Source organism: Mesoplodon densirostris, chromosome 13, assembly GCF_025265405.1.
Source record: "Mesoplodon densirostris isolate mMesDen1 chromosome 13, mMesDen1 primary haplotype, whole genome shotgun sequence".
NCBI lineage: Eukaryota > Metazoa > Chordata > Mammalia > Artiodactyla > Ziphiidae > Mesoplodon > Mesoplodon densirostris.
This window is the reverse complement of record NC_082673.1, coordinates 6,025,136-6,049,708: the sequence shown is the minus strand read 5'-3', so window position 1 is coordinate 6,049,708 and position 24,573 is coordinate 6,025,136. Positions and strand designations below refer to the sequence as shown.

The 24,573-nt window shown below is 45.5% G+C and overlaps 1 protein-coding gene across 8 annotated transcripts in view; it reads right to left on the bottom strand.

Annotated features, from left to right (window-relative positions):
- The window catches only part of FAM110B (family with sequence similarity 110 member B), a 131,792-nt gene that overhangs the window by 37,913 nt on the left and 69,306 nt on the right, over positions 1 to 24,573 (bottom strand). For 2 of the 8 annotated variants that reach the window (XM_060115863.1, XM_060115862.1), the window contains exons 4-6: positions 15,361 to 15,449; positions 13,682 to 13,785; positions 11,305 to 11,427 (exon numbers count right to left, since the gene is read on the bottom strand). The gene's annotated coding sequence lies outside the window, so the exon portion shown is untranslated. The remainder of the gene's footprint in view (positions 1 to 11,304; positions 11,428 to 13,681; positions 13,786 to 15,360; positions 15,450 to 24,573) is intronic. The other 6 variants (XM_060115869.1, XM_060115861.1, XM_060115864.1 and 3 more) reach the window with 5 other exon arrangements.

Below are 24,573 nucleotides of genomic sequence, written 5' to 3'. Positions count from 1 at the left end.
TCCCCTGGGGAATAAACAAAGCACGTGGCCTGGGACTCAAACTAAGACAGTGACTACTGCCTTCTGGCTGGTGGGCACAGACCTGCAGGATCAAGGAAACAGGTACCAAGGGGTACAAATGATGGTGAGCGGCCAGATACCATTCGCCATTTAGAACCTGGCCGTCTTGCTGGCTGGTGATGTAAATACACCACGATTAAATTACAGTGCAGTAATGCACCATCGAGAAATTAACTCTTGAAACATGAAAAATATTCGATTTTGGAGGAAGTCAGTTTACCTAGATTGGAAATCAATACAGCTCTTAATTAATGATACCCTGTGGTTAATTCTAACTAAATACTCATTAGAGTCAAGGCTATTTGGGGATTAAAATGAAATTATCATTTGATGAAAAGGTTAGAAAGATGTTTAGAGATTTCATTGCCATTGGGGAGTAACAGTTGCTGGCGCAAGTTTAGACACCAATTAATTTACTCTTTAAACGAGGTTAAGCTGGTATGATTAAGAATAAATGGACCCTCCTAGGTCATGAACAAGCAGAGTGCTCAGTGGAGCTGGCCAAGGCATGAATGCTCGGGACTCCGCTTACTAAAGGCATCCACACCAACTGTGTTTGATTTGTATTGTGATCCAAACACAAGATCTGATTGTTGTAAAACTGCTGAACAGACTTAGGATATAAAACAAGTTTTATTGTAACGATAGGTGTTATGGGTGGAATTGTGTCCCTCTAAAATTCCTATATTGAAGTCCAGAACCCCAGGACCTCAGCATGTAACCTTACTTGGAAACCGGGTTGTGCAGATGTAATTGGTTACGTTAAGATGATACAGAGGTGGGAGGGCTCCTAATCCAATATGACTGGTGTCCTTATATAAAGGGGAAATTTGGACACAGACACACACACAGGGAGAGCACCATGTGAAGACGAAGGCAGAGATCAGGGTGATGCTTCCACAAGCCAAGGAACACCAAGAACTGCAGCAGACCATAGAAGCCGGGCGAGAGGCATGGAACAAGGAATGTACGCTGGAGCCCTGACCTAGACTTCTAGCCTCCTAAACTGTGAGGCGATACATTTCTGCTGTTTGAGCCACTCAGCTTGTGGTACCCCATTAAGGCAGCCCTAGGAAACGAATACAGTATGTGAAACGTACTCAACTGATAACAGAATCAACACATAACACCTGCAGGTTGCCCTCTGTGAAGGAGTCTACCCCCCTTCAAAGGGAATAATGATCTTATGGACTAAACGACAAGCCCCCCAAATTGAACTAATGACTATTTTCAAAGTTACAGAGGAAGAGTCAGATTAAATGTAATAAGTGCCATTTCACTATTTGCAGTCTGTGAATGTGTATGTGATGGGCATTACACAGAACCAGGAGAAGAGAGTTTATACCCTCTGAATTCCAAAAAATTTTCCTAGAATCTAAGACACAAGAGGGAAAAAAGGGACAAAGAACAGAGATCGGGGCAGGGAGAAGTTTAGCCAGACAGCATTGCCAGAGCACTTGCGGATGCAGAAAGCCTGGACAAATTCACAAAATGCAACTAGGACACTGAACAAAAGGGCGGTATTCTGAATGCTTAGAAATTAGGTAACAGGAAAGAGAATGGAGGGGCGGACAGAAATCAACAAAAAGTGTTTAAATGAAAATACGCGTGTAAAACATACAGCATTCATTAGGCCCACCTCCATGTAACACCATACACTACATGATAGAAAAAAAAAAACACCACACATTAAGAAATGTTATAAAAAATACCTACTTTTCTCAGGGTTTCAAAACTATATTTAAACACTGAAAATTACTCGTGTTTAAGTTTTAAACTTATTAAGTATTCATCTTAAAAACTACATTTAAATATTTAAGTATATCACAGTTAACTACTCTATAACCTTGAATATTTCCGTACATTCCTTTAGATGTTACTCCCAGTTTAAACTAAGAAATTAGCAGGAATATAGACACCTCACACAAAATCTACTGTCCCGGAGGAACACTGAACAATTATTCACCCTGTCTGGGTAGGGATGGTGGGCACGTCTCCGTAAGGAAGTTGAGATTTAAAAGACAGAAATAGTACATAAACAGCAAAGTATGATTAAATAACATTATGTTCCCCAGATCAATCTAAAGCCAAGCCCAAAGCGATGGAAAAGGAAGGCTCGATTAGCAGCGAGAGAACATGCCGTGTCCTAGCAGGCGTCACTCTGCTTATGTGAAGTATGATTATTAATAACATCAAATGTAATACTTCTCAGATGAGAAGACTATTAGTAATTTGAAATGAATGCTTTCCTTTCAATCACTGTAACTATTCAAAAGCCAGATATTAATCTTAGATACTTTTTTTTTTAAAATACTAGTAGAGAGTTAATGTTCCTGGAACTACCCGGAAGGGCTTAGAGACTAGTAAGCGCGTTTCCATGGTAACAGACCGCTTCACCAGGGAGCGATCATTTCACACATTCCCTAAAACACAACGACCACAAGGGGAGAAGAGAGATCTGCATTTTCGCTTTTCAGGGTCATCACCCATGGTGATTTTGGGTAGAATTTCTATTTTTATGAACGTGCACACGGCATTCAGGCTCAGAAGTTGCCTAGGCTTCCATTTTTCCTCTTCTCCAGTGTGTGGACGACCTGGGATGTGTGTTCTGATGGGGACCCCGGGGATGACAAAGTCACCCACAGATTTCCCTCTGCTTCCTGCTGTGAGTTACAGCACCCCGCTTATCCAGTCCTGACGCTGTGTCTGCAGAGACAAGATGGGCTGAGCTGAAACGCGGGACCTTCACAACAGCCTTCAAGTAGATGGAGCGCACGGTGGCCGCTGTCTAGCAGGGGCTCACGAACACCAGCTGGACAACTGAGTCGTGACCAGTGGCCAAGGGGTCACGAGAAGGAGCGAGCAGAAGGCATGGACGAGGGCAGGCTCACACCCCAACTGCACACAGGTGCAGCGATGCTCGTGACCGCACGCTGACGGTCACCGATCCCTGAACTAAGGCGTCTCCACCAGGGATGCTGCTGGAAGGAAATGCTCCCATTCTGCTTTGCTTCACCGGCAATTCTGGCTGGAGAGGTGAGTGTGACGATGCCCTTCTCTTTTGTCTTACAGAGTTCACCTCTAGAGGGGCATCTTTCTGACCCTCTACAGAGACCTGTGGTCCACCAGAGGGCAGCATTTATTAGGGGGACAAGGGCCCGGCCAGACCTGCAGTCACGGACCTAAGTGGAGAGCAGTCCCATGGGGACGGGACTCGTGTGCCTCAGTTTCCTCCAGGTACAAGGATCTGGACCACGTTGAGGATCAAGTGAGAAAATTCAGGTAAATGCTCAAAAGGGGGCGGAGTGCATGGCATGCATCCAATAAATGTCAGCTGCCGTAACTATTACTGTTCAAGTTATTAGTGCTGTTAATATTAAAAATCAGGCAGAGTCCTTGGCGAGGCCATGTGGAGAAAAACTCAAGTCAATCTTTATAAATGGTGAGAGGAAAACACTGACATTCTTTCAGAGTGTGCACAGACCTCAGCCTTTATTTTTAACAAAACTAATTAACTGGAACTGAATCTTGCTAACGGGTGACACATTTGGGGAGAAGGACAGAATCATACTTCAGGTGCAACAAAGAACAAAATTTTCTAAAAGATGCCATAATGACAAAAATACGTTTTTAAAGTAAAAATTAGTTTTCAATGGTATTTTACTCCTATGAAATGCTTTTTTTTCCCTAAACAATGATCTCCCAATCTGAAAATAAAGAAGAGCCATACGAACTTTGAAAATTAATAACTTTAACTTAGAAGTAAAATTTATCATTAATGCCCCCATATTACATCTACTTCTCAAATTCTCTGTCATATCATTACAATGTTAGGATGTTTATGGTGTTGCTCCAAGTGAGTGTCTTTTCAAATTGTCACATTATTTTGGTCCTTATTTGGGTCATAATCCATTTATCACACCCAATTGAATAATTGCAAAGTGAAACCACAGGTGTTGATAACAACAACAACAAAATGACCAGGGAAAGAAATGTACTTTGAGTAGTAGAAGGTCATGGCTTTGAGTTCAGATTCTATTATGTCTTTTTTTGTGGAAAGCAAAAACCATAAAACTAAGGCACCCACAAGTATATCAAATCACAGAACTAAATTACTGTGAGTCTAAGGCACCATGTTTTGAGCACCACAGCTGAGGGAAGTAGCAGTCAAAGAGAAGCATTAAACAACTAAATAGATCCCCCAATGCAAAGGATAAGGTTGAGAGAGATCGCTCATGTTCTCAGAACTGAAGAAATGACAGCTTAGCCACTGATGGCCTTCAAGTGACGAAATACTTTATGATCCTTGCCCAGTGAAGTTCACAGCTTCACGGGGCCGATGAAGAGAGGCGGCCTATGACGGGCAGCATCGAGACCACGGAGTTGCTGTGAAATAAAACCACTCGTCTGTGAAGGTTTTATTTCAGCTTGTCCCTGCCCTGTGTGGACCACTTGACTGTCATCCTAAAACCTCAAAGCTTTATTGCAGAGTTTCCACCGCTGCTAAAGGAATATTCATGGCTCCGGGCTCTGCACCTGTCAAAGACAGCATTTATGCCCAAGAGAAGATAAAACTGTTGTAACAAGGGAAAATGTGGCAGATTTACAAGGGATCAAATTTACAAGGTAGCAAGTGGAAGGGCCTGGGTTTCACCTTGGGAGCCCTCTGATAGAAAAGCAAGCGTCAAGGCCGCAAAGTCTGTCCTTGATGGGTTTTGGACACAATGTCACTTCCCCTCTTGCACCACCCCGCCCTCTCACTCCGAGGATGAGGGCCTAACTCTGCACTGGTGTTCAGTGTTTTCAAAACGTCCACACAAATTCTAGGGCACGCAATCAACCGAGAACCCTAAATGTTTCTAAAGTTTGGGAAATGGGAGAAATAGAAAGTGGTTTATTAAACCAAGTGTTCATAGTCATTGTACCCCATAAAAAGAAGCATATACAATCGTTCCTCAAACCTCTTCCAAGAATGAAGAGACCACAACCCATTATGGAAAGAAAGAGGAATATTTCACTGAATTCAGCACTTAACTGTGAAGGACGGAGCATTCTGTCTGGAAACATCATTTTACTGCAGGAGTTCTAAACTCGACATGTGACTTGAAAACATCATTTGGGCCCTGGGAATTCAGCAAGTCAGTAAAATAATGAAGACAGCTATGGAGTAACTGGGGTGGTGAGGAAATTCAGTGTTTCATACGGACTCACTGAATATATGTATGCGTGGAGTAGAATGAATTTTAATGGAAAAACTGAAAGTTGTGATTATTGTTTACAATTAATTATGACATTATCTGTCATCCTAGCATACTATACCAGGTGTCAAGCAATTACATATTTTATATTCTGTGCATTGCTTGAAACAGATACCATAATACAATTTTACTTTTTCATTTAATTTCATTTTGGCAAAACAGTTACTGGGCTGCTCCCAGGAGCCAGGTGCTATTCTGACCACAAGGGATACAAAAATGACTGCAATCTGTGCCGTCGTTGAGATCACAGACCAGAGAGAAGAGACTCCATTTGAATGGAAAGGGTCTGTTTCAGGGCAGAAAGAAGGCACACGAGGGGCCATGAAACCACCTGCAAGGGGCGGGCGAGGCTAAGTCACAGGCTCAAGGAAAACAATAAGCCGTCCCGGAAGAAAGGAGGCCCGGAGCAGGCCGCTGAGGCTGTGCCAGGAGCAGGGACAGCACAAGCCCAAGGCCAAGGGCAGAGAGAGCCTGGCATTCACGGGGGCCGTGGGTCCCTTCCCCATCCTGGGGGAAACCCTGTGAGGGAGGAAGACAGAGCAGGAGAGGTGGACAGACGGTCTCAGGGAATCTTGTATCCAAGTGAGGGGACCTGAACTTGACCTTGAGAGTGATGGGAGCCAGTGAGCAGGGAGCAACCTGATGCTTTAAATCTGGCTGATGCTCTGTGGAGCGTGCAGAGCAGATCCAAGAGGGCGAGGAGGGCAGCAAAACTCCAGGGAAGGAGCGACTTGGGTCTGAACGAGGTGCCCCGTACTGAGCTGTGCAGGAGGGAGTTTTCCTTTGAGGGGCGTCTCTTGGCCTCAGTCAACAGACACATTTTTGGAAAGCTGCAAACAAATTTTGTAAGCCAAATAATATTTCCCCATCGACAATTTACTCATGTTTATATTAATTTCATTGATTTAAAAAAGAACTGTCACCGGGCCCGAGTGTGGTAAGAACCTTGGGGTTCAGCCGTCTTTGGAGCATGTTCCAGCTGCAGACGCTTCACCTCAAGTCGAGCTCACTGGGACATCAATGTGTAAAATAGGCCGACGCAGAGGGCCTGGGCTGGAGCAGTGCCTCAAAGCTCAATGCCCCTCAGCCCTGAAGTCCCTAGTACTTGAGAGGACAGAGCTGGAAAATCATCGACGAAGGTGAAGTCATCCGTTCTACAGATTGGCCCACGAGGTGCCGGCCCCAGCAGAGGTCTCCTTTCGGAGCCGGGATGTAGCAGGACACAGAAGGGCTCGTATCCTGGCTCTTCCTGTGTGAACCACACAACTTGGAAAAGTCACCGTCTCCCAGGCATCTGCTGCCTCATCTGCCAAGCTGAGATTACAGTTCCCCCACCCCTCAAGGCTGCTGAAGTGAAAGCACTTTGTGAAATGTGTAAGTCTGTAATCAAAAAGCTAATCGCTACTGCTGACAGGTAGCCTCAAATCAGAGGGCTGGGAGCGAAGCCTGTGACCTGAGTCCCCGGTGACGAGGAGAACCATCACGGTCCCCAGATGAGGACAGAGGTGACGGACACCACTGGTCTCTCCAGGGCCACCATGTGATAAACCCGCTGGAAGGGGAACCTTTGGGTGGCACCTGCAGCAAGTCCTGTGGTTCCGAGAAACCTTCAGTAAATCTAATCTGTCGAAAGAATACAGTTTCTAAATAGGAAAAATAACCCCAAAAAACCAAAAAACAAAACATTTTCCTCCAAAGTCTGAAAAACACCGGGCGCACCAAACCATCACACTCGACGCACTTTGGCAAGGTGAGTAAGGATGGATCTGCAGCCAGACAGACAAGGGCTCGAATCTCACCCCGTGATTACCTGCTTTGTTCAACAACTACCCACGGTGAGAACTACTGGAGGTGACGCACATAAAGGACTCAGCGCCACCCCTGGCCCCTGAGAAGGTGCCCAGCAAATGCCAAGCAAAGCCCCAGCTCCACAATCTCCTACTGGTGCCACATCACGTGCATCCTTACCCTCTGGAGCTCTCCGTCCGTTACCACGCCAGTGCCTTCACTGGGAAATGCACAAGCCCCGAAATGCACTGTAGAGCATCACCCTCTGGTATTGACCTGGCAGGAGACTGGGAACTAAAGGAGGCGGTCTGTAAAGGATTTCACACATCACGGCAATAATGCACATGTCGAAAACAGAAGTAGCGCCCTACGACATATCCTCAGAAGCACACAGCCGTCCTACTTATGCATGAGGCTAAGTGCCAATAAAGTGGCTACGTATTAGTTTAAAATTTAAGAACACTTCACACAGCACTTCAAAACCAGGTTTCAATAGTCTTAAAAATAAGAGATCGATTGGATGCGAATGTCTAATTATCAAAAAGTGCTTTGAAACATAGTCGTTGTATTTAAGATTAATGAGATACACTGCAAACACACATAATGTCAGGTGTCACTAATAAAGTACAATGAGAAACCCTAAAACGCTGCAGATCTGGCATAAAATGTCTTCTTAATTTCTTGGTTCTTAATGGGAGCTTTAAAGTCACAGGTTTATATAGTTTTTCTTAGTTGTACTGAGCATCTCTTATTTGAATGCTTAGTGACCAAAGGGTGTTAAGAGTAAGAGGTTCTCTCCAAGGCTCCTAAGGAGGCACCTGAGTCTGGCTGGCCCTCCTGAAGGCCACTCAGATGAGCTGAACGCCCAGCTGTGAAGTGAGCCCAGTACACAGCTGATGGACACCAATGCTGCATGTGCAAACCAGTGGCGCTCAAGGAATGCAGCGAGGAATAAACAGCTCCACAAAAGCAGAATGCAGCACATTGCATAATGGAGACAGGTCCTGGACTGCTGGCCCTCTTAACCCCCGCGTGGCCATGTCCTGTATCCGCAGACACTGTTGTCACACTTGCATGACAGCAGACGTGAAACCCACAACGGTCCTTTTCACATACAGGATGTCCTTCAGTCCTGTTAAAGCCCACAGACTGTTCTCAGGCCTCTGTCATGTTAGATTCTGTGCTGGATTCTAAAGACACAGAATTAAAACATAATTCCTACCCTCACATCGCTTATAATCGACTAGAAACAGGCGCAGCAACTTCCCGTAACAGAAACCAGACTAATTAGCGCCCTTTATATCCTCAGAGAATGAAAAGAGGACGGGACTGCACGCATAGCCCGGAGGGACCACGAGTACATGGAATCTGTAAATTCTGAATAGACGCAGATTTGGGGATAAGAAGAGTCTCCACGCAGGAGAGGAAATCTGAACTGAGCCCCCCAACTGAGGGGGATTTTGACTGAGTTTCTACTTGTGCTTCTTGCTGTCAGTGGGTCTGTTCCATCTTCCGGAGGAGATGCTGTTACTTTCCTCTTGATTTTGTTAGTACATGTCTATTTAGATATTACTAGATTATGGACATTTAAGAACTGACAACAGGGCTTCCCTGCTGGCACACTGGTTAAGAATCTGCCTGCCAATGCTGGGGACACGGGTTCGAGCCCTGACCCAGGAAGATCCCACATGCCATGAAGCAACTAAGCCCACATGCCACAACTACTGAGCCCGCGTGCCACAACTACTGAAGCCCGTGTGCCTAGAGCCCGTGCTCCGAAACAAGAGAAGCCACTGCAATGAGAAGCCCGCGCACCACAACAAAGAGTAGCCCCCACTCGCTGCAACCAGAGAAAGCCCGCGCACAGCAACGAAGACCCAACGCAGCCAAAAATAAAAATAAATAAAATAAATAAATTAAAAAAAAAAAAAAAGAACTGACAGCAGCTTTCCAGTCTGGGTTGTTGAATAAAATTGTTATTTTTGTGGAGGGCTTCCCAGGTTGATAAATAGCTTCAACCCTCTCCAGGAACTTAATCAGTCCTCAGAACTCTGCTAATGCAGCAAAATGCTCCGCAGTTTCCTCTCGGATTTCAACTCCAGCCCACCTTCTCCTCGTGCGCCGTGTGGACGGCCAGGGTGGCTTGTGTAGTGCTGCTTGTTTATTCATTCTCTCAGACAACTGAGAGCCCGAGCAGTCTTTGCACTAAGGGAAAAATTTTACATCAACTTACCATGTAACTTGAGAATCATATAAACGCTTAAAGCAAAAAATAATTTCAAGACTACTTATAAATGTACCTAGTATGTATTGAATTGTGAAAAAATTTGAAGGAATGAAAGGTAAAAATTCTTGGATTTTGCTCAAAAGACTTTTTTTTTTTTTTTTTTTTTTGGCCATGCAGTATAGCTTGCGGGATCTTAGTTCCCCAAGACTTTTGTTTTAAAAGGAAAAAGTAACTTTTGAAATGGGCCTCAAAGGAACTCCCAGACTCTGAGAGACAGGAATTGATAAGGAATTCCAGGCAAGGAAAAGCTCGTACACTCTGATGAGACAGGTATGTGAAAAACAGGAGGAGAGAAATGGATATTTGTGTTTTTTGGGGGTTTTTTTGTTTGGGTGTTTAATTTTGGCGGGGGGGCATGCTGCACGGCATGTGGGATCTTAGTTCCCCAACCAGGGATGGAACCCGTGCCCCCTGCAGTGGAAGCTCAGAGTCCTAACCACTGGACCACCAGGGAAGTCCCTGGATACTGACTTGATGAGGGTGGGGATCCCAGTTGAGAGGTGGCTTTAACTGCCAGGCTCTGGAATTTAAATCTGATCCATAGGTAACTGGGAGGAAGCAGGATTTTGGAGCAGGGAAGTAACAAGATGAAAACAGTGCTTGCAAAAGACTTTTCTGCTTACCAAGTGGACTGGTTTGAGAGCAAAGACTAAGGCAGGCTCATGAACAGATGGCGAAGTCAGGAATGGAGCTGTCTGGTGACAAAGAGATGACAGAGCCGATGCACGGGACACATGGAGGGTCCGCAAAGCCTGACGCCTATACAGGCACGTGGGGTACAGTCACGCCATGGGGTGTCCTTCCAGAGGAAGGTCCTTCCGCTGACCGTCCTGGTCAAAGCTGACTCTCTTTGACCAAGGATGATGTTGAGCTCAGCTTTAAGTGTGTCCTACAGAGAATCAGACCCACAAGACTCAAGTAACGGCAAGAGATCAATACTTCTGGTCACCGATGGACCAGTGCTCCGTGAAGCATGTCCAAACACAACCCAAAGACCAGGGGCAGAGAAAGTGGCTTCTCCTCCTCAGCTAAACAGGAGGAATTTCCCAAAGAAGAAACGCAGATTAGGAGGATTCTCAGGTTTCTGTTATATCTATGAACACAGGTACGTAACAAAATAACAGAACTGAATATTTAACATACTTTTATCCTACGGGTCTTTGTTATGTTCAGGCTGCTATAACAAAATGCCACAGACTAGGTGGCTTATGAACAACAGACGTTTAGTTTCCACAATTTTGGAGGCTGGACGTCCAAGATCACGGTGCCGGCACGGTCGTGTTCTGGTGAAGCCTCCCCTCTGGGCTGCAGACTCCCTGCCCCATCCTCACGTGGCAGAAGGGGTAAGGCATCTCCCCGGAGCCTCTTCTGTAAAGGGCACTAATCCCTCCCCCATTCATGAGGGGCCACCCTCAGGACTTCAGCACCTACCAGAGGCCCCATCTCCTAATTACCTCCCCATTGGCCACCAGGAGTTCAACATATGAATTTGGGGGGGGGCACACACACTGAGACCACAGCACTGGGCTATCGTGCGTGGACCAGCGTGGAGAGGACACTCCATGTTTCTGAGCTTCGCTGAGTATTCAGAACGCATAAACGCTTTCTCAGTCCGCAGGGATGCAGCAGACACGCGGCAGGCTGGAGAATGAACGTGAAGGTCTAACCCCTCAGCAGGCGTCCTCCTCTCTCTCGAATGGCCATGCTCTTATGGGGCCCTCAACCAACTTTCTGGTTCCATTTATGACCCCATCACTATAAAGAAATCAACTGGTGTGAAAGGTCTGGGGTCTTATAGAAGAGGTGGACCTGGGTTCTACACCCAGTGTGTGTCTGGTCACATGGTTGCCCTTTATATGAGGTTAACCTCTTTGATTCTTGTACCCCTGTCTACACCATGAAGACTCATACCTTCTCTGCAGGCATGTGACGCTTCCAGCAGTGGCGTCCCAGAGCAGGCCTTCCACAGATGACGGCCGTACCTTTTCTGCTGGTCTTTGTAGAAAAGCAATGCCTCCGTTGACAATGAACTGACTTAAAGTGTAACAGCCATTAATAATGAACAACAACAAAGGACGCACACACTGCAACCTACAGAATTTGTCTTTCATTTGATTTCAAAAAACAGCATTTTAAATATGCCAAATAACTTAAACGGTAATTTAGTAATTTAAATTGTAATCAACAGTGGCTTCTTGAACTTCATAATAAATGTGTGTTAAATCCTCACAAACAGAATCTATGTACAGGAGTATTTATTTTATTTTATTTTTTAAATTATTTTTTTTGAATATTTTCTGATGTGGACCATTTTTAAAGTCTTTATTGAGTTTGTTACAATATTGCTTCTGTTTTTTCTTTTGCTTTATTTTGGCCCCGAGCCCTGTGGGATCTTAGCTCCCCAACCAGGGATCGAACCTGCACCCCCTGCATTGGAAGGTGAAGTCTTAATCACTGGACCACCAGGGAAGTCCCGTGGGGAGGGGTATTTATTTTAGAGAGGGAAATATCCTTATATCTATCCTTCCAGAAGCCTATAGGATCTCTGTGAACAAGGGGAATAAAACAACTGAAATCCCAGCTGCTTTTTCCCAAGGATGCCCCCTCCTCTCCCTCTTCTTTTTTAAAAGGCAGCGAGCCCGGTCAGGGGGTCTCGGCAGCGGCCAGCTCTCCCCGGCCCCAGGAGACCTGCTCAAGGTCAGCTGAGCCGGCTTCGAGGAGCCACCTGATGGTTCTGGTGGAACCTGAGCTCTGAGTCACTCTCTTGGCAAAGAACTGATGTGGGAAAAAGCAGAAGTCAGAGATGCTGGCGTGAAAGGTAGATGAGTCATGGAGGGGAAACAGATCCCTCGCTGCGGAGGACCAGCTTCAGGAAACGCTGAGATGGAGAAAAGGTGTTTGTGGCAAGCCAGCAGGTATTCTCGGTCAGGACCATTTACCACACAAACAAAACTGCAAGGCTGCTTTTGCTCCCAGCAATCTCAAGTCCCCAGCACTCACACTATAAAAGAACAAAACTCCATCCCAGAGAAGTTTTGAAAATGGCAACTTTCCGGGAGAAACTGACTTTATCAATTATTTCAGTTTGATTAAGATAATGAGCAACTAAAAACAAGGGAAACATTGTAACTTACTTCCTGAAACTGCAATCACCTGAATAACGCACAGAGGTTGGTAGTTGTGTGTCCCTTGAAAGGTGACTTACATGTACACTACATAGGAGGACTGAGGTTCTAGGTTGAAAAAACTCAAAAGTTTGATTCAAAGCACATTACAAGGTCATTTTATGCCTGCATTTTCTTTTTTAGTTTCCTAAAAGAAGGGATCGCTTTTTTAAAAAGACCCATCTTATACTTTAAAAACATAGTAACCTTAAATACATGTATTGAGGAGTGGTGAAAAATGTTGATGACAATAATAATACATATTCTTTATAAGGCGACTTATCTATCATTTATAAACTCAGAAAAGAACAAGTTTTAAAGAACTTTAAATGTGAAAATAGCCTAAAACAATTGAAAACATTTGGATAACAAGACAACAACTATGCTTTTCACAACAATCTTTAGAGCACCTTTTTGTTTGTTTCTATCTTCTTTAGGGGAAACTGGTATAAAAACGATTTAAAGTAACCAGCACACAGAGACCTGGCATTACTTGGGAATCACACATAGGAGCCCAGATTTAGAGTCTACCTAACCCAGGCGACACTGCGTTAATGAGTGACAGGGCTGAATCCTTTCTAATCTTCCTGATGCAGGGCCTGGCCAAATAATAATATTGACAAAGCTCAAGACGATTATGCCTGTGAAGGCAACTCACTATCTGGTCCGAGAGGGAGGAAGGAGGGGCCCCCGCTTCTCCAGGCCTACCCTCTCCCCGGCACTTCCTGTGGTCATGTGACCTTCCCCAAATCCCTAGGAGCGTGTTGGTATTCTTGCTTGGCACGTGGGAAACTGAGGCTTAGAGGTGAAGTCCAATGGCAGGGTTAGTACGCAGCAGAGCTGAGTATACACTCATGTCTGCTCAACCTTGCAGTTCTTTCCTGGCCACTAGGGCTGCCAATTCACCTGCTGCCAGGAGCCAGCTGGGTGGGAGGAGGGGCGCAGGGAATCCTGAGAGGGAACAAGAGGCCCCTGATTGCTGGGGACTTGTCCTACTTTTAGCACTTGAAAGTCCCATGTTCCAGAAAACCTCTCACTTGTAGGCAAATCGAGATGGGTGGGCTCCTAGAACGAGCAGAGTGGGGAAGACAGGCCCTGTTGGAGACAACCCCCATTAAACCCACCTGTGTGGAGGTGCAATTCTACGAGCTGGGGGCTGGGGATGGGAGATGCTGAGTTCCCTCCAGCCAAGAGGAGCCCAAGGCTTTCATATCAGAACTTCTTATATCTGTGATAAGGGAACACGGTGATAAGATTGATGCATTTCAGCATGTCTCACTGAAATGTGCTGTTGGCTTTTTCTTTAATCCCTCTTTCCACAGACTGCAGAATTCCACCTGGCAGAGGCTGATTCTTATTTGTCAGCCTAAGTTAGATGCTAAGATTCCAGGAGACCAACAACGTCTACCCAACAAAGTTCTTCATGATGGAATGATAAGCAGCTATAAAATGCATGGCGTGCTATCCAGGGAATGGTACGTTACATATGGATGCTGGAAGAGAGGCTCGAGGATAGCCGTCAATCAAACCAAAGCATGTGGTCACGTGGGAACATGGGCGCCGAGGCTAAGACTTGGTGACCTCACAAGGGCTGCTCTTTACCACGTGTCAGGTCCTTGCACACGTGAGTTAACTGGAGAGCTAGCTGTCTGTCAATTTCCTAAACATTCTCAACTTCCTCATTTGGTGACACTGAGCTCTCAGCCCCTCTGTCAAAGGGGAGGAACCATCTGGACCTTGGCCACTGCTCATCCACTTCCTCAGCTCCTTCATGGGAAGATGGGTCTGGCTAAAGGATGTCTCCAGGCTCACCATCAGGAAGGAAGCCGGTGGCGTGGACGTGGGACAAAGCACCCAGCAATGTCCTTTACAGACACATACATTCCCACGTCTGCTGACTGTCCTCCAACACCTGCCCCACCCTCTCGGTCTGTCCCTTGGCTGACATCTAGGTTCTGCCCTCCTGACAGGACCTCCCTAGGGAGGCCATCCTGCAAACATCTCTGTGCCCCAAGCTCCCAGGCATTTGCTGTTGGCCCTACAGCATTAGGGCTGCCAGAAAACACCACCTCACTCCCCAAGCACAGACAGTGTACTTCGCACTGGAGGGTAAAAACGTTCATTTTTTAGATACTGTTTTCGAATCCATGCACGTCTAGATACCAGGGAGATTATGAGTAAATATTACACAGCCCTTAAAAGACCAGAACTGCTGGGAGACACGTAGGCAACATGTCACGGAAACCCCTGGGGAAGGAAATCATCGTCACTGTTAGTTTGGTCCTGCAGGCCCTCAAAGGTGGGACTCCTCTTTTTTTGCTTGTTTTGGTATATGGATCCACCTGAAGATCTGGAAAATTCCAAGATCTCTGACCTGAGCCTTTCTTTAGAGAAATGTTACAGTATGAAAGGTATATTGTTAAAATACTTTTATCACAAGTGCTATCATCATATGCTTCCCTTGGTGTTGAGGACGCCTCTCCTATGTTGGCTTTGGCCAGGGAAGCTGTGACCAATCTCTGTGGACGTGAAGAAAAGGGCTTAGTTTGGTGGCAGTGAGTAACCCCTAAACAGAGCGGCCACTGGGAACCAGACCTCCCTGTGGGGAGTGTGCTTCTACGTGGACATCCATTCACACTGTATTTCACAGCAAACAATAAAAACAAGACGGTTATCTCAAAAAAAAAAAAAAGCAAAATATCTGAAACTTCAGCCTTTTTGTCTTAGTGTAATATGACGTAGGTTTTCAGAGAGAATCAATACCTTCTGCTCAGAATGGATCAAAGCAAAGCAATACACTTACTTGAAAGAGGACTGAGTATTTTACGGATTGCAGGCAGAAGTCACAGGGAATCCTTCCTCTCTTAAAGTACTCTCTGCTGCACGAAATATCTAAAAAAAGAAAAGATCGCTATTGCTTTTTTATTTGACAAAAATAGGCAGGCTATTAAATATATACAACCACAGAAAATGAAGATTCTTTTAAAAATTGGTCAATAAATTAAAAAAACAGATAACGAACACAGAGGTAAACCAAACTGTGCTAGTTTTTACATACACATTTCAGTTAGAAGCTAAGTGTTTTGTTCACCTTGACTAGTTTTTGACGGAGCCATTTAACTGCAGATAGCAAGTATAAAGATAGAAGAATATCAACACCAAGTTGTAGGAAAGTCACACAAATGAAGGTTGACAGGGCATCATCTCATCCTCAGAACTGCTGCTCTACACACGGGAGTCCGCGTGTGTGCAGGGAGTGACAGGCTGTCAGAGTCTTAAAGGGCCTTAGAGCCCACCTGGGACAAACCGCACTTCAGTCCAGGACACAGAGCCCACTCAGGGCGAGGGCTCAGCACAGACCACCCAGCTGGCCGGGGCAGAGCTCCTGACTGCCACAGGGGCAGCCTTCACAGCACTGCAGCCTTCACAGCACTGCAGCCTTCACAGCACTGCAGCCTGCCACGCCAGTAGCCATTCATTCATTCATTCACTCTCCAGGACTGACTGAGCACTTTCTATGGACCAAGTTCTGTTCTAGGCTCTGGGGGTTAAGACCAAGTCTCTGACTTCCAGAGAGTGGAGACTAAATACAACAGATACTGTCTTAGACTGTCCCACTGGAATGGCAGTTGGGGACACTTGAGCATAATCCCGAAGACACTGAGGGAACAAGCCTGGGGTCTACTGGGGGAAGCACCCTCCGAGCAGGGGGGCAGCCGGGGCCCCGAGCAAGGGGAGCAAGGAGGCCAATGTGGCTGGAGTGGGGGCCCTGCGGACACGCAGGAAGGCGGCTGAGTCTCTGTGGCCGTGGATGAACCAACCGATGGAATGCAGGGAACAGGGGGGCTAACGGAGGGCAGAACCTTGGAGAACATCTATTTAAAAGGGGAGCAGAAAAGGCAGCTGGGAAGGAACAGCCAGGGACGGGAAGCCAGCAGGGTTGGCTGCCGGCTCTGCAATCAGCTCTGACGGAGAATACTTCCAGCTCAGCGAGGAGGGCGGGGTAAGGACACAGGGAAAGACAGAGGCTGCTCTTCTGACGGGCTGTGCAAACGTCGGTGTGCAAGCCTGACAGGGCAGAGAACTAGAGCATCTGGAGGGTGTTCTGCCTGCAGGCCCCAAAGTATCGGAGATGCAGGGCCTGGTTCCATGTAGACATTTGCCTGGTGGCAAGAGCTAATGCAAGTGTGAGACCCTTAAGGGGGACTTCCTCTCCAAACCCGGCAAGATTGACAATCCGTCTAAATTCCATCAAATGTATAAGGAGAGCAGAAGGCCTTAATCATAGGAAGGTCAAATGCAAGTGTTATATTCCAAGCCCAGAATTTACAAGCTTGTCTTTAATGAGCACACACAAAATAAGTGACTGAAATAAATAAAAGAGCTAATTAAATAAATAAAACAGTCAACCGGCATCCCATCACAAATGATAACTCCTGGCAATTCAAGCAGTTCCAAAAGCCATCCCTAAATTACTTAGGAGTGCAACAGTGAGGAAGGTGTTTTGTGATGCCTTTAAGATGCATCTTTAAATTACTGAATGCATGTAAAAATTTTTTTCGAATCCCACGTGATATAAATCTATTGCAATAAAAATACTTCCAGGCAGGGCTTCCCTGGTGGCGCAGTGGTTGAGAGTCCGCCTGCCGATGCAGGGGACACGGGTTCGTGCCCCGGTCCGGGAAGATCCCACGTGCCGCGCAGCAGCTGGGCCCGTGAGCCACAACTACTGAGCCTGCGCGTCTGGAGCCTGTGCTCCGCAACGGGAGAGGCCACAACAGTGAGAGGCCTGCGTACCGCCAAAAAAAAAAAAAAAGAAAAGAAAAAAGAAAAAATACTTCCAGGCAGCAATCTAGTGTGCATTCTGAGGAGGGCTGGGAGGAGGAAGAGAAGGCACGACAGTTCCTGTGTATGACATTTACTATTACAGGTCACACATAAGGCAACAGGGAGACTGAGAGTCCCTGTCAAAGAGGAACCAGGTCCGTGGCCCACCCTGACTCCTACCTGACACTAAGAGTGGTGCACGTGGTGCAGAAACCTTCTAGATCAGGCACTACTGCCCTTGCCCTGAAGTCTTCACACCCCACCCCTGGTCACTCCTCCTCAGGATCCCCAAGCTGGCCGCCTCCCTCTGCTCCCTGCACCCGATTATTATTTCTCTCACGGCCTCTCCTCCACAATCTGCCACTTCCTGCTGAGAGGGCTGCGCCTTCTTTCCTTTTTTAAGGCTTAGCACAGAACCTAGCACATGGCAGGTGCCCGTAATTACAGAATAAATAATGAAAGAAAAACTAGACACACTTAGATGAGGCCTAATGGCTCCTCAAAACTTTTTCCAACCCAGGCAGGCTCTGGAGGATCGACCCTGAAATACTTATCAATTGTGTATGACTGGCCTCCCTCAGTGCTTTTGATGCCACAGATGCTAGGGGACCAGCCAGAGAGCCGCCTGCAGGCACCACCTGGCCACTCTTCACCCCATGCCCTGGACTGTCCCCCACTCCTTCCTTTTTCTTTCTTTCTTTTTTTTTTTTTTTTAGCTGTACGCGGGCCTCTCACTGCTGTGGCCTCTCCCGTTGCGGAGCACAGGTTCCGGACACACAGGCTCAGCGGCCATGGCTCACGGGCCCAGCCGCTCCGCGGCATGTGGGATCTTCCGGGATCGGGGCACGAACCCGTGTCCCCTGCATCGGCAGGCGAACTCTCAACCACTGCGCCACCAGGGAAGCCCCCCTTCCTTTTTACTGTAACTTTCAGGCCCTGTGCAACCCAGTTGCCTTGTGGCACATCATATTCTACGTGGAAGGGCTTTTCATTTTTAGACTGATTATCATTTTTCCTGCTGTCATTATAAGCCCCTAGAAGAAAAAGTGAGAAAGTATCTCTTAGAGCAAACAGTGTTTTAATTTTAAAATATTATATGCTTTATACTCTAGTTCATGCTAATAGACCTATTTTTGATTGGTCAGAAATGTCATTCATCAATAAAGAGTTATGGAATTATAAGGATGAGAGAGAACAAAATTATAAAGTGCCCAAGACATTTGTTTTTACTTTCTTATCTCAGAAATACATAAAGATTCCTCTTCGTATAGTTAAAAAAAATGTTAAGATGTGATTCATCTGAAGATAAAAGTGCAGATTTTGTTACTCTGCAAAAACATAAATAACATTTTACTTAGTGCTATTAGAAAAATGCCCCTTTAGTGTATGTTAAAAGGCCCTCCGGGATATCATAGTAAATTACTACACAATATTCACACACGGTTATATTTATATTTACCTTTTTAAGAAGTTCCTTCTAGATACAGAAAGTCTTTTAAGGTCCAACCCTGAGAATCAGCATCAGCCAGAACCACTTCCCACGGCTTCCCGTGACGCACAGCCTCACAACGACGCTTGTAGGGGAGAGTCACACAGCTTGCGTTTGAACAATAATTTACTTTTAAGGCAGCCGACTTCTCAGAATGTTCTAAGACCAGGGTAATTTAGGAAGCGTTTCACGAGATTAAGAAAAGGGAGAGGGACAGACAACGATGGGATCGCATCAGTTTATTCTTCCCCAAGTGAGGGTCTCAGCCCGTCTGTGGATAGGAGGTTATTTTCCACATCTGCACAGGGAGCATCTCAGGCAAAGAATGAAGAAGCAGGAGGGCTCTGGGCAGGTGAGGAAGAGCAAAGCCCAGAACTGAGCTGCGCCCTCCGCTCCCCACCACGCACCCTTGTGAAATGTGACTGGGGCGTGGTTTGCATCATCGGGGCGTCCAAAGAGGAAGTCAGCGTCCCCCACAGGGTGACCCCTCCAGTGCCCATTTCACCAGACACGGCATCTCAAAACCCAGATGCTGGATGACAATGAACCACACTCAACTTTTGTATTACAGGCAACACCCTATCACAATAAAGGACAAACTTTCAGAATATTCCTTGTTGTTTTCTTCAAACTGTTATTTGGGAGAAACAGTACACCCCAGGAATGGAGGAGGGAGGGAATTCGCAGGGGCTGAGGGTGTGGATGGGGAGGGAAGCACAGTTAGGGTTCTGAAGTTTTCCTCGACCAAAGAACACGACGAACCCCTTGAACCAGATTATAGCTTCAAATCAAAGCAGCTACTTTAACCAAATTCTGAAATGGCAATGTCTGTCTTTTCAGGAGCAGGGAGATAATTCCTGACAGCCTTCAGATACCAGCAGAGCTCTCCACGGATCCCAGACGCATGGTGGCAGCCAGCCAGCCGTGTGACTGGTGACTCAATACACAAGTTTCTGTAGTCTCCACCGTCTCATACAGTGAGGACATCAATATTGAAGTTTGAGGGCTAAATGGTGGCAAGGGGCTCTTCCTGAATAAAACAGAACACTACGGAGAAGGTACGCTGAGAAGCAGACGCTCGCATTGCATTTGTTTGCATTTCTCTAAGCTCAGCCTTGGCCGTTTAAATATTTTTCCTTCTGAATGTATCACCTTTATCACAGAATTCAAGATTATTTGCTATTTGATTTGGAAAATCATCCAGGCAACCATGAATAGAAATTTTAAAATGTTGTCAAACATAAGTCAAAGTGGTGAGAACCCCACCTTCTGTGATTTCAACTCCCAAAACAACATCCTTGTTAAACAAAGCCCGAGTCAAAAATTCTGTTCAGCACAGGCCGAATACACACCTAGAAGTGTTTCTGGTAGAACGGGATACGCTAACATCCTCTGTATGAAAAAAGCTTCATGAAAACTACAGAAGGGGAAACAAAGAGAATCATCCAAAATGAAGGCTGCACACATCTTTGAAGAAACAATGGACATTACTTCGGCTGAGACCCTGCGTTGGCACCAGGAGACCCGCTGCTGTCCTAATTAAAGTGTATTTCTCCAAACTCTCCTCCACGGCTCATTATTCAGGAGAGTCCGGACCCCATGCGAACAAAGTCGACAGGGCACTGAAACGCACCTCCAAAGACACCTAAATGGATGCAACATCGGGCTTTCCTAAAACAGCAGAGAACCAATAAGAAGCGCTCCCCGGCACATGCACCCTTGAATCCAGGTAAAAACAAGATTCCTACATGAAGACGGTAGCTGTCTACCAGCCCAGCTTTCTTCGGGAGGACATATTTTACATGGAACGCCGGAGAGCGTGTGATATTAACAAAAGCAAGATCAAATTAAACAGATGACATGATGCACACACTTCATTTCATGCATGGCCGTGTCTTTCAGGCGAGATAAAGACTCAGAGTAATTACCATGAACTGAAACTTCTTCCTTGATCTCCTCTGGCAGCCGGCAGTCGGTGACTGCCTCGCTCTCTCAACAAAGACGATCGCCTTCTCCTCGGTGCCTGATTCCTCCTGTAACGTTACCAGCTAAGCACCTCCACGGTGGCCAGAACGCAGCAGAGTGACTCTGTATCCGTGTCTCCAATGCAGCATAAAGAGTACTGTGGAAACCTATCAAACCGGCGAGCAGCTAGGCTGGCAGCCAATGAGGAGCGGCTCGGGCGGAATCCGGCACATGCTCTCTGAGGCTCAGGCTGTCACCAGCGTTTAGCAGGCTGCTAATCTAATTATAGCTAGTTTGCTAGCACAGAGCAATTGGAGCTGAGCACAGGAGCAAATTAAATTTTAATAAATGAAACCCCGCAGACAGAATCATCTTGATTTCCTGTCATTTTGAGGATTAATGTGTCACCTTATAAACCAGAAGTGGTTTTTAAAGTGCATTCTTGTTTTTCTTCCGATCTAAAGAAACAAAGAGTGGTTAAATCAATGTATGGTATAGCCAGTTTCCTTAAACTTAACAGGTTCCAAAGAATATGAAAAATAATGTATATATATATATATGTATAACTGAATCACTTTGCTGTACAGTAGAAATACAACATTGTAAATGAACTATACTTCTCTAAAATAAATTAAAAAAAACAAACTTCACAGATTCCAGCACTAAAGAATCAATAATAAAGTCAATAGTAGGAAGGTATTAGTGGTGGTGCTATAAAATCTGAGACTTCACTTTATTCACCCTGATTAGCAATTTGCCACTTATTTGTCCTAAAGTTCTAATTAGTGTCTCAATATAGTTTGAAATACCCATCGTGGAAATGTACCAATTTCCACCCATCGTGGAAATGTACTAATCAAGGTGTCAAAAATCATCACCTTGACTACACCGATGAATAATAATTCAGAGGTACAAGAGATGGAAAAGGAATATCAGAAGTCATTGTAAAGGAAAAATTAAGGAAATCTGCCCACGGCACAATTTAATGGTAACAGTAGTTCTAGAAGCTGAATCTCGCAAGAGGCACAGGAGAAAACCATGCATTCCAATAGCCAGGCTGCCTGGATCAGCTATTCCCTCCTGGGTGACTTGGGGCAAGAGACTGGATGTCTCTGAGTCTCAGAGGCAGTCGTGGAAGGCACCTTGCAGCATCACTGCCAGAAGCAATGGGCACTCAGCTCTCAGCGCAGCGCCTGGTGCAGAGTGAGTTCTAAATTAAGCTATTATTAATAGCAGCAATCTTTTCACAATACCATAGTGTCTCCCTTCTTTTCTGGTATCAGACTACTCAAAAAAGAAGTATCTAAACTTCTCCAGTGTGCAGCTTTGTCAGAAATACCCTTTAGAAGTAATGAATGGTGACAAGCCAAGAGCAGACTTGATTAATCATGCAGAACCATTATTGGTATTCACTGTAGTAACAAACATTATTTCACCTACTTCTTTCTGGATATGCATTAGTCACTAATTTCAGTTTATTCTATATGAACCAATCTCAGAAGGAACTTTCAGGAAATTGGGGTTTAAAATTGCATTTCATTAATGATTTGCAATATAGATTAAATGCCATTATACATTTGAGAAAGTGTTTTAGATGGAATATAAATTGGGGCAAGTCTGTAACGAGGAGGTTGATTAAATTTAAAATGATGCATTTATGTGAAAAGGGGAGAGGAGAGAGGTCAGCTAGTCAAATGCAACTTTTGTCCCTATATCCATTTATTTATTTGTTTTCCCTTCAAGTCATTTCTTCAATAGGTTCTACAAAATTAACAGTCCTCCAATGATATTAATCAAATCTGTTAATCTGTTAAACTTCTTTTCTGTAATTCCCCCAAATCAGTATATGTTCTACCAGTCAAGTTCCAATCCAATGATAACATGCAAACTTCTCATTTCTGTAGTTATGCTGTGCTTTGGTTCTTCTTTGAAAACCTTTACAAAAAGCTGACATGCTCAACAGGCATTAATGATTTGCTCTGAGGAACCAAATACTCTCAGGGGTTAATTAGTAGCTGTGGAAAAAAATACTGACTAAGCGGCATCCTTCATCCTTCCATCTTCGGGTACCACAAAGTGGATGGGAAATAAGCTAAGGAAAGGAGCAGCATGGCCCATAAACGTCAGGGGAAAGCACAGAAACTCATGGTCTATACATCCAAAAGTGAAAAAGTGTGTAGAAATGTAGACACAGACACCAACTGTGAGAAAATATGATAGACACAAACTTCCTAAAATGACCCTCACATGTGCTACCTTGAAGCAGTGTCCGTGTGGATTATCAAACCGCCATCACCATTACCAGGAGCTAAAACTTCAAGAGGAATTGGCTTCAGTGCTTTGGCCTAAGGCACCGCTCCCTGGAGGCTGCCAGGATACAGCCTGGTGCCACTCGCAGGCATTCTTCTGGGAAACGCTAACAGCTCTTCCTCTTCATGGAACAGACTGCCTGCTCAAAAAGGGGGCACTTTTAAAAAGCTGTTTGATTAATTTGTCTCGTTCCTGTTTTGTATAAGACATTTAAACAGACACTTTGTAAGAGAAAGAAGCAACTGCTCCTTTCTTAGGTCTCAAGCTGAGAGCCCCTACATTAGTGTGAAACTGAGTAACAGTTAATTGCTGATCCTTCTTACTGCCCCTCTGCCGGGGGAGCCTAGATTTTTAGTTTTATTTTAACCTCTGGAATGAGGGCTTTTGTCTTTGAACTTCAGTCAACTCTGCCTTGATTCTGAAAAATCAAAACTCAATGAAGAGTTTGGGGCACCTACTCTGTGTAAGGACCGTGCTGGACATTGGGGACCCTGCAGGGAGTTGGCAGGGGCCCCGGATCCTCAGTGGAGCTTCCATTCTAATGAGGGATAAACAGTAAGTGATGCATCAACACAGGGGTTAATTATGACGGGGGGGGGCAAAGTGCTGAGAAAGGATACAAGTTGGGGTGAGAGTCTGGTCTGCAGTTGAAGGATGCTTTTGGCTGGAGGGTGGGTGTGACCAAGAGAGCTATGAAGTCCCAGAGAGGCGGATGGAGCCAGGGGACCCAGACGGAAGGTGGAGGTACAGCTGCCAACAGCAGACTCGGGGCGAGGAAAGGGTTTGGTCCGAGCCTCTGGAAAGCTGCGCGCTGAATGTATCCTCAACAGGAAGGATGTATCCTCCAGCTCCCCTTCTTTCTGGTTATCTTCCAAGTCCCACCCTCACTTACCCTTCTCTGCACGAGGCATGAAAACACGTACGTTTCACACTGGCTGCCCGGGGTGGGGTGGGGGGGGAAGGCAGGTGATAGCCACCCAGAAACGTCCACCCCACTGAATGGGGTTCTGCAAGTTCTGTTTTGATTCTCTAACCTTGGAGGACGAGGAGAGGAAAGCCTGTGTATCAAGAAGGGCCACGTACAGAAGTTGAGACACAGATGTACAGAACAAACGTATGGACACCAAGCGGGGAAAACCGTGGTGGAGTGGGGGTGGTGGTGTGCTGAATCGGGCGATTGGGACTGACACGTATACACTGATGTGAATAAAACGGATGACTAGTAAGAACCTGCAGTATAAAAAAACAAACAAACGAAAAAACAACTAATAGTAAACTTTCTTTGGGTTATTTGTATGGAAATATGTTAATGTAAATGTTTCAGACATTACATGAAATTTCTAAAAATCATATATGTTCTGGTATAATGTTAAGTCATAATTCTAGTTATTACTTTAAAATGTATATCAGAAATAACTAAATAAT